We start from the raw sequence: 12,816 nt of genomic DNA, 5'->3' as shown, positions 1-12,816 counted from the left end.
TTTAAAATAGTAATCCAGGCTAATGAGGTTAGTAATTATGACCCCAGGGGAATTCGAACTTCAAACTGTAAACAAAGATTTCAGTTGCAGGTTCACCCTTTCTCTTCATAATATGCAGCTGCTGACTATGGTGATCCATGTAAGAAAGCAAAGCCTTAATAAGGAAGGTCTAAGAAAATATGTCGCAATGTGGAAAAGATCTTAACAAATAAAAATCTTTGTAAAAATGAATCATTTGAGCTTCACTCAAAACGTTACCCTGTCTACACCTACGATATTTAAACATGAATTTTCCAATGATCCTGCAAGCCAGCTGTTACAACTTCCATCCCAAGAAATCCATAAGTACCAAGGTGATGATTAGGAAGGAGCTCAGTACCTTCTATCTAGACTGCATCATTCTTCAAGACCCCTTTCAAACACATCTTCTCCATAATATCTCACGTGATTCCATAAACCAGATATGATATTCGTCCCTCTGAACCACACCACAAGGAAATAAAAGTTTTAGCACTTATTTTATTGTGTTTCATATTATCATTGTGTAGCATCTTGTTCTGTTTTTGAGGCACTAGTTTCTTCAATATTTCAAGATCTGGTTCATGTAGTGGGTACTAAAATAACCAAGTCGCATAATAGGTACTTAAATAGACAAGTTAATTGAACCACTTTCACCACCACTCAATCTGTGTCTTTCCAATCTCTTCAATTTAGAAACACATGGACCTTTGTCAGTTTCAGTAGCAGAATCAATTTCATTTGTGAAAATAATAAGTGGTGAAAGCAATGTTAGAAGAAGGTAAGAGAGCAGTATTATGGAAAATTCTTGCTATTCTTGGCCTACAGACCACGGATCAAGTTGGTGCTTCAGTGTGCTATCTCTTTTTTATTGCTGCCTCTGCTACTGTCATAGCCACACCAGCAACTCTTTACATCAGTTTCTGAGTGCTGGTTGATATTTCCATTTCAAGTATAGAACTGAGTTCTCAGAGATGCTGTCCAGTTTGCAGCAAGATCAGTCCTCATGGGAATCTTTCCCAGCCCTGATCAAGAAATGAGGAGAAACAAGTCTGAGCGATAGAGAAACAAGTAGAATCAGTTGCTCATTCTACTGACTCGTTTCTTCTTTCTTATTCTGACCCTTACCAGACACTCTTTCCAAATGTTTTCCTGCTGTGGAATTGCAGTCTACACAGCAGTACTTCTCTCCTTTTTCATTAGAACTTCGGTTGTTTGAGGTATTCTTCTGTCATAAGGTACTTGGTAAAGCATTTTAGAACAGACAGAGATTACGATTGCAAATTCTGGTATCAAGAATGCAAATAACAGTAACAGAATATATCAATAATTACATGATCTAAGCATTTATATATGTGTGTGTGTGTGTATTCTTTTATCCTTAAAACATCTCCATGTGCTAGATACTAGTATTTTCTACATTTTACAGATGAGGAAATCAAAGCACACATTAGTTAAGGAACTTGCCCAATGTCACAAAACTGCCAAAGAGAAGGGCTGAGATATATATGGAAGCTCTCAGGCTCCCACGTCTGTGCTCTTTAATAGTGAGTTATTTCTTTTATAAAAACCTACTCAATGAATCTCTTTTATTTATTATTTTTGGGAAATAAGATTTAGTGACAAAAGACCAAGGCTATGTCACTCATGTTATGCAGCCCAGACCCCAGGGTCAGAACCTGGTTTCAACCATGCAGGTTAATTGTGTTTTATCAACAGGATGCCACAAAGGCCCACAATAAACCAGACTGAAAAGGCCAGATCCACGATAGGGGGGAAGTAGGCTAAAGGTCACCACCTGCCTTGATTTATCTCTGTGTTTCCATACCAACCCCTGAGAACTGAAGGACACTTGCCCTGATTTATCTCTGTGTTTGTTTCTAAAGTACCTGGTGTTTGGCAGAGATACTTCACAGGTGTACTTTGAGAGATACATGCTTTGAGAGATATACAGTGGTCAACATCCCTGAACCAGCTAGAGGTGCCCAAAAGTTACCTTTGCTTCATTACCATGCTAAGCTCTCTGCCCAAAGGGGAGATTTGTACTCTGCTAGGCACAATTTGTGCCCGGTGCAAGGGAGCCTGAGAAATTGCACATGTGCCAGCTGTTCCTGGAAATCTCTGCCTTTTCCCCAGTTTCTGATGATACACCTGCCTCTTGCCCCTTAAAAGTTCCCCACTTTTCCTCCCTTCTGAGAGAAGATGCCTTTAGAGTATGAGCCCCCCTTCTCCATTCTCTGGCCATTGAAAAACTCCTGACTTGATACGCACCAAACTTAGCTGCATCATTGGCAGCGCGAATCTGAGCAGGAAAGAATTCCCTGACTGAGCCAGGGGGGGCTTCAGTTCTGCTAGGGCCCCAAGAGAGGGGCCTCACAACTAATTGGGTAACAGCTAGATCTTTGCTCCATTCTTCCTAGTTGCTCAGTGACTTTGAAGAAGATTTGTAATCTTTTCAGTCTCACTGCCCATGCAAAATGAACAGAATCATAGCTACCTACTGCTTCTAAATTGTTGTGAAAATTATATTAGATCATTAGTATGAAAACACCAAGCCCAATTAGACAAAAATATTCAATAAAATTGAGCTTTCTTTCTCTCTTCATTTGAAAATTTTCACAATAAAGGAAACTTGTTTCCACTTTAAGAACGATGGTTTCCTACCTTTATATTGTAAGAATTGCAAATCTATGTAAGTACACAAAGCCAAATTTTCTGTGAGAATAAGTTAAGGACTGTCAGATTGATAGGAAAATACTACTTGCATTTCACAGAATCTTAAGATACCACTGATAGCAGGAAGCACCATTATTTATGTATTGAAAGAAAAAAAAAACTGCTGTTAATTAATCTATGATGATGCTTTATTGTCACTGACTGGTTATTTGTATGTATTAAAATCCTCTTTTAATCTGAAATATTTATATCTACCCCACCTACATTCCATTGGCCATCATTCATAAAGCTTCATGTAATAGCAAAGGAGGATGGGAAATGCAGGGCAACGCATGGACCTCTGATCAGCTGTCACCATGGGCATCCACTTCAATCCATCATTTTCTGGAAAAGCAACTACCTTAAAGTCACTCAGCTAAATAAGTGCCAAGAATGGGACTATATCGAATGTTCCATGACCTCAAGTATGCATGAGCTATCTCGGTAGTCTATAATGGCCCCAAACCAGATATAGAAAGGCCAAAACCTAAGCTTCTGAGAGCATCTTTTATGGACTGGAAAAAAAATCCGACAATATAATAAGTTATAAGGTCTTAAAACCAAGCAGAACCCTGCGCACTACCCCTCCCCCCAAGCACAAAGCCCCCTCTAAGTCCCCTGCCTCTTGTGTGTAGAACAACGAAAGTCTCCCAGGCCTCCACTGGGTCACAAAAGAGCAGGCTCAAGCACTTGATGATCAGGACAATAGAGTCACAGAATCTTTCAGTCCGATGCACATTCCTAAGTTGTTTTACAGATACTATAACTGCCATCAGAGGGGAAAAGCTAACTGCATGATGACCAGACTGTAGCCATGACATAAACTGCTCCATCTTGAGCAGTACTGAATCTATGGATAGCACAATTCCAAGAACTGGCCTTAGGAGAATGGGATTAACACGACTGCTCATAATAATCTATATCTTTGTGGGCATCAAAATAATTGTGGCTTGTTCTGCCCATATATGTAAGCGGGCAACTAAAATTGTCAGCCAAGAGATGCTACAGACCCATGTTGACATCTTCCACTCTAAGAATATGGTGCCCTATGTTAGCATGAAGAAGTTACAGAAGATGGACCTTCACCCACAATCCCATAGAAATGGAATGATGTTTGGCAGTGGGGATGTGTAAGCATCTCTTTGTAGGAAGCAGCTCTCTGCAGGAGGCCTTCTGTCTCATCATTTAACTGACCTTTACAACAGATGCCCCCATGCTTAACTATCCTCTGGCCCAAGCACATTGTTCAAATCTTTGGTCACACAAGCCTCACCTAACCTGTTGATTCTTTTCTTTCATTAAAGAAGTAAAAATGAAGAAAAAGTAATTAACAGAAGACTAGATCATTTCCCTAGCTTCCCCTTCAGTAATCTTGTGAGCAGATGGTATAAACAAGAGAGCATCTGAAGAAAGATCACAAGGAATCGACAAGACTGCATGCAGTGAGGGATGGCGAAGAGTCTGACCCGCTACCTCAATGATGAACTGAGATCACTTCCCCTTTTTCCCTTTAAAAACTTTCATGGTTGAGCAGAATCTTCCAGAGTTGGTTCTGGGACATGAGTCTGCCTTCTCCCCAGGTTGCCAGACTCCTGAGTAAAAGCAAGCTTTCCTTTTCCAACCAACACTTGCCTCTCAAGTATGCACTTTCAAGCGTCTGGGAGTCATTCGTTCTTTATTTCTTTTACTTCCACATCTGATCCATTAGCAAGCTGTGCCACCTCTTCGGGGAACTCTTTATAGACCAAATCACTTAATTGTAACAATACTCTACTCCCAGCCCTGGACATCCTCCATCCTTTTTTAATTTTCTACATAGAATGTATTATCACCTAAAATGCTATATGACCAACTTATGTATTTGGTTTGTGTGTTCCATCTTCAACTCAGCAAGCCCCTCCACGGCCCTGATAGAAGATAAGCTCCATGAACAGTTTTACTGTGATAGTTTTTTTCTATTTAGTTGTGATTTGTTTGTGATAGTTTCTTCTAGCTGTGATTTGTTCAGTTCCCTATATTCAGGCCATGGAACGCTGCCTAGGACATAGGAAGTAATCAATAAATATTTGTTGAATTAACAAATTAATTAATCATGCCACTTAATTATTGAATAAACAACAGAATAATATTTATTTCAAATCTGTTTGGATAAAGCCCTTTTTCAGATAAAAGAACAAACAAAATAAAGTGCACCAAGAACTTTTCTCTTATACATTCCTAAAATTCTGTCTTTTCTTCCGCTTTAATGGCAAAATAATAGTAACGTTTTCTCACTTTGGAAATAGGTAAGAGCATGTCTCGGAGTCTCTTGTTTCATACTGAAACAACCCCACCTTGTGGAATGAAGGGTAAGTTTGCTAAAGGCTCAAATATCCTGGCAGCATTTTTGCAACTACAGATATACAAGGCATTGTGTAACTTTGGCTTTTTAAAGTCTCTGCTGATTTCTAAATGTGTCATAATTGCAGCGGGTAGAGGTGCAGGAGACACAGGCTGTTTACTGTTCCAATTGAGCCACTCCCTACAGTGTTGTTTGAACAGCAGCTCTAAGTGGTTTTCTTTTTTGGATTTAAAAAGAAAATATTCCTTTGCTTCCTAATTGTGCCAGAATACTGATATTTGTTCTAGTTTGTTTTCCTAGAGGAATACCACACTTTCTCATAAAATGTATGTACCTTTTAAGAGGTATAACTCTACAATTATAGAGCAAACCACAGAGTGATACAGCTAACCAAGATGTAAAGTTCTGGATTGACTAGGGATATCACCTATTATATCCTGGGGCAATTCTGACTAACTAGACACTTTTACTAAGAAATACGATTTTCTGGATTATATTGTACCCTGAGCAGTACAAGTTCCAATTTAACCTAAACGTATTCTAAGGAAATAGCTGTTATTCCATTCAGTGTTAACCACCTTGGAAGCTCCAATGATGCTTTCTTTGAAGAATGAACTATGGGAAGTGACACATTAAAAATAAAACTTTTGATTTAAATGAATAATACCACTGTGCATTGTTCACTCAAAATTATGTTTTGGTTAGAAGCAATTTACTTTATTTTTAGTAAATGCAGAAATGAAAAAAATTCATGCACAGGATGTTACTGTGAGTTTTTGAAATAATTCTCCCTTCAAATTTTTACTTTGATATTTGCAAGTAAATTCTCCAAGAATTAAATTTATCCAAACTTCAAATACCTTAAAAAATATATTCTTATTTTCCATGTCACCCCTATTAATGTCATACAAAAGTAGTTTTATATAGTTAAATGTTCATATTCAGTTTACATTTTAGTCTTCCCCTTAATATTTACAGTAAATATTTTTGGCACTGTAAGCAGTCTTTATTTCTAAGTAAAATTTCTTTATTTTTAATTATTGTATATAATGATTCCTCCATTTAAAAACCATTTCTAATTTATTACTACTATAATAAGAGCATAAGTTATTACCATTTTTATGATTGTATTTTTCTTTACAAAAGTTAATGAATAAAACTAAAGAAAGAATAGAATAAACACATATCATACTTAAACCCAGCATCCATGCATCAGAACATCAGGGATACTAGAGATTAGGCTTTTCCCACTAACAACCCAGTCCCAATAAATTCTCTGCAAGTCTATTAAATAGAAAGACAGATTTTTTTTTCTCCTTGTCAGTGCTTGTGGATCAAATTACAATTGTAAGGGCCATTACAGCTAAGCTACTCTCTTCCTTCAGGATGGTAAGAAGTAGTGAAATCTCAAGAGTAAAGGACCTAACATTGTAAATCAACTATACTTCAATAAAATAATTTTTTAAAAAAAAGAGTAAGGGGTCTAGAGTAGACTTCCCATACCCATCAACACTAAGGTGGATTGCTGAACAGATCAGATAGTGTATGTAAAGCGTTTTGAACTATGCCTGGCACACAGCAAGCATTCAATAAATGTTAGCTGTTATTATTACATTTTTTTACATCTATTTCTATTCAAAAGTAGAACTATTCTCCTTGGACACCTTATTCATTTTCGAAAGTTATATATTATTGTTTCCTGATTTTGGAGCACCAAGAGATTTTGCAAAGAACATCTTCTCCAAAAAAGGCAGACATAGCTGGGGCTAGAATTCAGTCCTGGAAACATTGTTTGTCTTTCCACCTGCTGTCAATGAAAACATGAAATAAATTCATTAATCCTGAACTATAATAAGTTCCAAATTGTAGAATCTGAAAGACTACCATTGGATTTTTACATTTCGGGTAAAATTATGACCTAATCTTATAGTCTAGAGGCGAAAAAAAAAAAAACATATCAAAAAACTGCTTAAATGCAAATTTGAGATTATTATAATTTCCAAGAAAATGAATTATAAGGTCTTAGTTATAAAACGGTACTAGTATAACCTTCAGAATCCATAACTCTTCAAGTTTCATTTAATAGAGTTGAACATTGTTAATTTCACAGTGACAGCAGGCTCTTTCCCCTGTGGTGAGTGAGCAAACAAAGATGGTAAAAGTCAATCAAGAATCCAGGATCACAATGCGGGTTCTATTAATTTACTTTCATGGTATGTTTTAGTTATTTTTAAAGCTCTCGTCACATTTGACAAAATGTACACACTACTAGACATCACTATGGGATATCACTTGTACCGTGGCTATGAATTATTTGGAAAAAAGAATAAGTGGTGTAAACTGTTTTATAAATGTAACTGATTAATGGGCTCATATCTAGTATATTCCAGGAAGCCTAAGAGAGAGAGCTCAGGCAGGCAAACACAAATTATGCCATTACTGAATCAGCCCCTATTGCCATTCATTGCTTAGCAATCCTCCCTTCCACATCAGTTTTTGGTGTGATTTTCATGACTAAAAACACGCTCTTTCATTTTCAGATTGCAATTTAAGTAGCAAATGCAATCACATCAGAGATTTAATGAAAAATGTCTCTCTCATTTTCTCATACACAGCATGACTGTAATATAATGAGACCGCTGTGTCCTCTATCGGCTCAGAAGTCTTCACAAGGCCTACTCAAAGGCATTTCAGATGATGACAAATCCCTCTAACGTTTTTAGGCAATCTTGCTGAAAGGCAGTACAGTGTGGCACTTAAGAGCATGAACCGTGGAGCCTGATCATAGGAGTTCTTGGCCAGTTCTATCATTATCCAGTTGTTGTTTTCTTTTTTTCCAGCTTTAAGTAGGTATAACTGACAAATAAATATTGTATATATTTAAGGTGTACAGCATGATCTATATACATTGTGAAATGATTACTACAATCAAGCTAATTTACATATCCAGTGCCTCACATAGTTACCTTCTTTTGTGTGTGTGTGGTGAGAGCACTTAAGATCTCCTCTCTTAGCAAATTTCAGTATAGATTCTAGAAGTGGAGGAGGAAACTTCCACTCCTGATGGAAGGAGCTGCAAAGAATGTGTGGCCATTTTTAACCCACCATACCGCTACTTAATGACAGAACCTTCTCTGGCACTATCTTTTCTCTCTTCCAACTATTATTTTGTTCTTTTTTTTAGGATAGAGTTTTTTTTTTTTAATTGACAAATAGCTGATTTACCATGTTGTATCAATTTCTGCTGTACAGCAAAGTGATTCAATTTTACATATATATATATATATATATATATATATACATTCTTTTCTATATTCTTTTCCATTATTCATAAATACTGAATATAGTTCCCTGTGCTATATAGTAGGACCTTGCTGTTTATCTGCTCTATATATACTAGTTTGTATCTGCTAACCCCAAACTCCCAAGCCATCCGTCCCTCACCCACCTCCACCTTGGCAACCACAAGTCTGTTCTCTATTTCTGTGAGTCTGTTTCTGTTTCATAGATAAATTCATTTGTGTCATATTTTAGATTCCACATATAAGTGAAATCATACAGTATTTATCTTTCTCTTTCTGACTTACTTCACTTAGTATGACAATCTCTAGATCCATCCATGTTGCTGCAAATGGCATTGTTTTATTCTTTTTTATGGCTGAGTAGTATTCCATTGTATATATGTACCATACATATCCAACTATGAGTTTATTTTTTGGGTTTTTTTTGATGTGGACCTTTTTTTTTTTTTTCACTGTGTTGGGTCTTTGTTGTTGCATGCAGGCTTTCTCTAGTTGCAGCAAGTAGGGGCTACTCTTCATTGCAGTGCACAGGCTTCTCATTGTGGTGGCTTCTCTTATTGCAGAGCATGGGCTTTAGGCTCACCGGCTTCAGCAGTTGTAGCACACAGGCTCAGTATTTGCGGCATGAAGGCCCTAGACTGTGTGGGCTTCAGTAGTTGTGCTGCAGGAGCTCGGTAGTTGTGGCTCATGGGCTCTAGAGCACAGGCTCAGTAGTGGCGCATGGGCTTAGTTGCTCCGCAGCATGTGGGATCTTCCCAGACCAGGGATCAAACCTGTGTCTCCTACATTGGCAGGTGGATTTAACCACTGCACCACCAGGGAAGTCCCCAACTATGATTTTTAAATGTGATAACATAGCCAAGAGCTTGCAGGACTATCTCAGTTTCTTTGGACTCATTCTTCAATGAGTCTGGCTACAGATTGGCTTGAGATTCCTCTCTGAGACTGCTGCGCTAGGAATAGGCACAAGTGTCAAGCTCTTAAGGCTTGCTCTAGCCTGAGATAAAACTCAAGGAAGGTTCTCCTTTCTGGACTTGAGAAACTCAATTTTCCAAGGCTTGTGATTAACACGGGAAAGGAAAATGCACGGGAAACACAGAAATATCTAATATGGGAGGCAGTCACCACACCTTGCTCCTCTCTCCATGGATAGTGTCCAGCAAAAACCACCTCTGCCTTGCTCTACCAGTTCCTGTACTGAAAGGAGTAAAGGCTATGTTTCATCTCCTCAATCTAATCAATGGAGATTCAGGACAGTCCCTGTTATAAGTTTTATTTACTAGTGACACTACATACGAATAGACAAAAGGTAAAAATGAAAAACAAACATAAAAAGAAATGGATGCAAAAAGCATTAATGTAAATAGCCTGAGAATCATAGAAAATATGTATTTATCTCATATATTTACTTGTTAATGCTGATGATTTAACTTGGTCAATTACTATTTGAATATTGATCCTTTCATTAGACACCAAGGTAAAGGTAGTTTATTATGTTCTGGGATAGAGATTCTCTTAAAAGTGTGTCTTGAATGGGTGCATCTAAATTCACAATTTCCAATAGTAGATACAGAGATACAAACCAAACTAAGTCCATAGCAAAGATTCTACAAACAGGCCTATAAAGCATTTTACATTAGGCAACCTGAGTTGTGCACTTGAGTTATCTATGATGAATTTCTCCTTATAATATTTTAAAAGAGGTCATCTTTGCTTTCTTGTAACGTGTGCTTTTTTAAGACTTAATTTTAAAATGGCCCTCACTCAATATATTGACATTGTCAGGCTTCCTTTTTCTTCAACTTCTTTTCTATCAAAGCCATGTCCAAAAACGCTTAGCTTTCATTTCCCCCAACCACACAAGTTTCCTATTGTAATTGTTAAAGAGTAAATGAAACTCCTCACAAAAAAAGAAGAAACATATGTATGTGTGTGTGTGTATTTCTCTCACTTGACCTATTTCATAAACAAATATCTCTTGATACTCTCCTTTCTTTGCAACATGATTTCATTACAATTCGGCAAACATCCCTTAAGACTTTCACGATGGACAAGAAAACCACTCCAGGCTTGTCCGCGCCACCTCGGTGAGACAAACGACCATTTTTAAATGCCTGCAACCCTTTCTGCTAAAAAAGAAACATGCCTCTCATCCTATGGCCAGTGTGGACAGCACAGAAACAAGAGAAACAATAATTCAGGTCAGCATGAGCCAGCTCTACCACACAACAGAATCTAATACACATCTTAACAGTATGATTTAATATGGGAAAATAAAAAGTAATAATCAAAGCGTAGAGAAACTCTTTTTTTGGAAGAAAGTCAAAATGCAACAGGCTTCATTTACTTAAAAAGCACAGTGGTCTTGGGAACCACTTCCCAAGGAGCAAAAAACAGGTCTAATCAAGAAACAAAAACTTACCCCTCTACCAAACCTGGGGAAGTGGGAAGTTGTAATATTGTTCCATCTTGATCCCATAATCTTTATAAGCAGTCACTGCTATGTGTCTCCCATCCTTCCACTTTTTAAATGAAATGACCTGTTGCAGTTATCTTGTCCTTATTTCATCATGTTACGAGCATGTAGGGAATCAAGAGGGTAGATAACTTGTCTTTTTAGTTCACAGATCTCTGGATCATAAGAAACCAAACTATATCTGGATTCATGTAAATCATGAGTTCCTGGACTCTGAGTCCAATATAATGATCAATGATTGCATGGATCATTGAAGGGGAATGGATATGCATAAAAGGTATGTGTATGTAGAAAAAACATAATTAACTGGTGAGAGGAAGACTGTGAAAAAGTAATTTTGTCTACGGCTCCAGGTCATCATGTCTTTCTCTACTCATGCTCTTTTTGGTACCCTCCTACATAGGCTCTGGGTTTGGCCACATGCGTTGCTTTGGCCATCAGGTCATTAGCAAACCTGTCACAAACAGAGGCTTTAAAAGTACTTTGTATTTCTGCTCTTCTCCCCTTGATTTTCTATTAGTATATCTTCAGACTTGCCAGATACAGGTTGAGATATAAGTATCAGAGGCATTAAATCAAGGGTAGAATTTCTTTAATTAGACCAAAAATTTCTGAACATCAGGTAAGTGTCCCTAAGTAATATCATCATTCCTTGTTGCTAAAAAACGCCTAGCCAAAGGATACTCAATCAGTAAACTTCTGAGCGCTGACAAATGGGTGTTTTAAGCCACTGAGTTGCCTGCTGATTGTTACGCAGCATTATTTTAATAGCTAACAGATATGTTCTCTCAAACTGGGTTTCCCTCCTGCCTCCACATTATCATCACCTATGAATTATCTAGCTAGTAATCCACTAAACATCTTCATGATTATACTCTTTCCCCTCCTCACCAACACACACACACACACACACACACACACACACACACCCCAATCAGTCACAAGTAGTGTCAATTCCACTTTCAGAGTATTTCTTTAACTATTTTACTCTATTCCTACTGTAACTATTCTAAGTTATGATTTCATAATATTAAAATTGTTTCTTTGTCCCATATCTACTCCCTGTCCCCTACCTTGTATCATTCTTTCATATGCCAAGAACATTATCCTAAAAGATATTCCATCATGTAACACTGTCAGGCTTCAACATCTCTGGCCAAACTTATAACTTGGCTTGCTATTGGAAACTCTATTATCCAGCCTCATCTTCAGACACATTACAGCCTTCATCTGTGCGCTAGAATTTATAAATTACTCTCTGATTTCCAAATACATGACTCTTTTCCTCTGTGCCTACTGTTCACACTACCTAGAACTGCACTGTCCAATAGGGTAGCCATTAACCACATGTGGCTGCCTGAATGTAAATAAACTGAAATGAAATATAATTTAAAATTCAGTTCCTCATTCACACCAGCCACATTTCAAGTGCTCAACAGCTACATGCAGCCAGCGGTTACCATATTGGGTAATGTAGATTATAGAACATTTCCATTATCACAGAATATTTTACAGTTGATCTAAAATGTTTTCTCTCTTATAATAAATGCCTGCTCTAGTGAACTAGCCAGTTAGGTCCAAACTATATTTGTATTACCTGATATTCATGCCATTATTCCCACTGACAAAATATAGAGGAAAAAGGGAAAATTCAAGGATAATCAGGCTTGGATTTATCCCTTTACCAGGTTTCAAAAGGACTAATGAAGGAACTAGTTACACGGAATTACACAGAAGATAACTAATGAGTTTTATAATATGTGACTAATTTTAGAAGTGGGATTCAGAGCAATTCAGTGGAATCCTAGTACTACTGATTCGATCTCTTATCTGATTAGCTTTCAGGGAATCCCCAGTAAACTCTGGTTCCTGTTGCGATCATTTTTCAAGGCCCAAATTCAAATTTCACCTTCTCTCTTTAATATTCCATGTCATTTCTTCCTTCTGAAATTGCCATATCCCAC

The sequence above is a fragment of the Monodon monoceros genome, unplaced genomic scaffold (assembly GCF_005190385.1).
Source record: "Monodon monoceros isolate NGI ecotype Baffin Bay Population unplaced genomic scaffold, NGI_Narwhal_1 Super_Scaffold_7, whole genome shotgun sequence".
In the NCBI taxonomy this organism is placed as follows: domain Eukaryota; kingdom Metazoa; phylum Chordata; class Mammalia; order Artiodactyla; family Monodontidae; genus Monodon; species Monodon monoceros.
Note: the sequence above shows the minus strand (reverse complement) of the source record.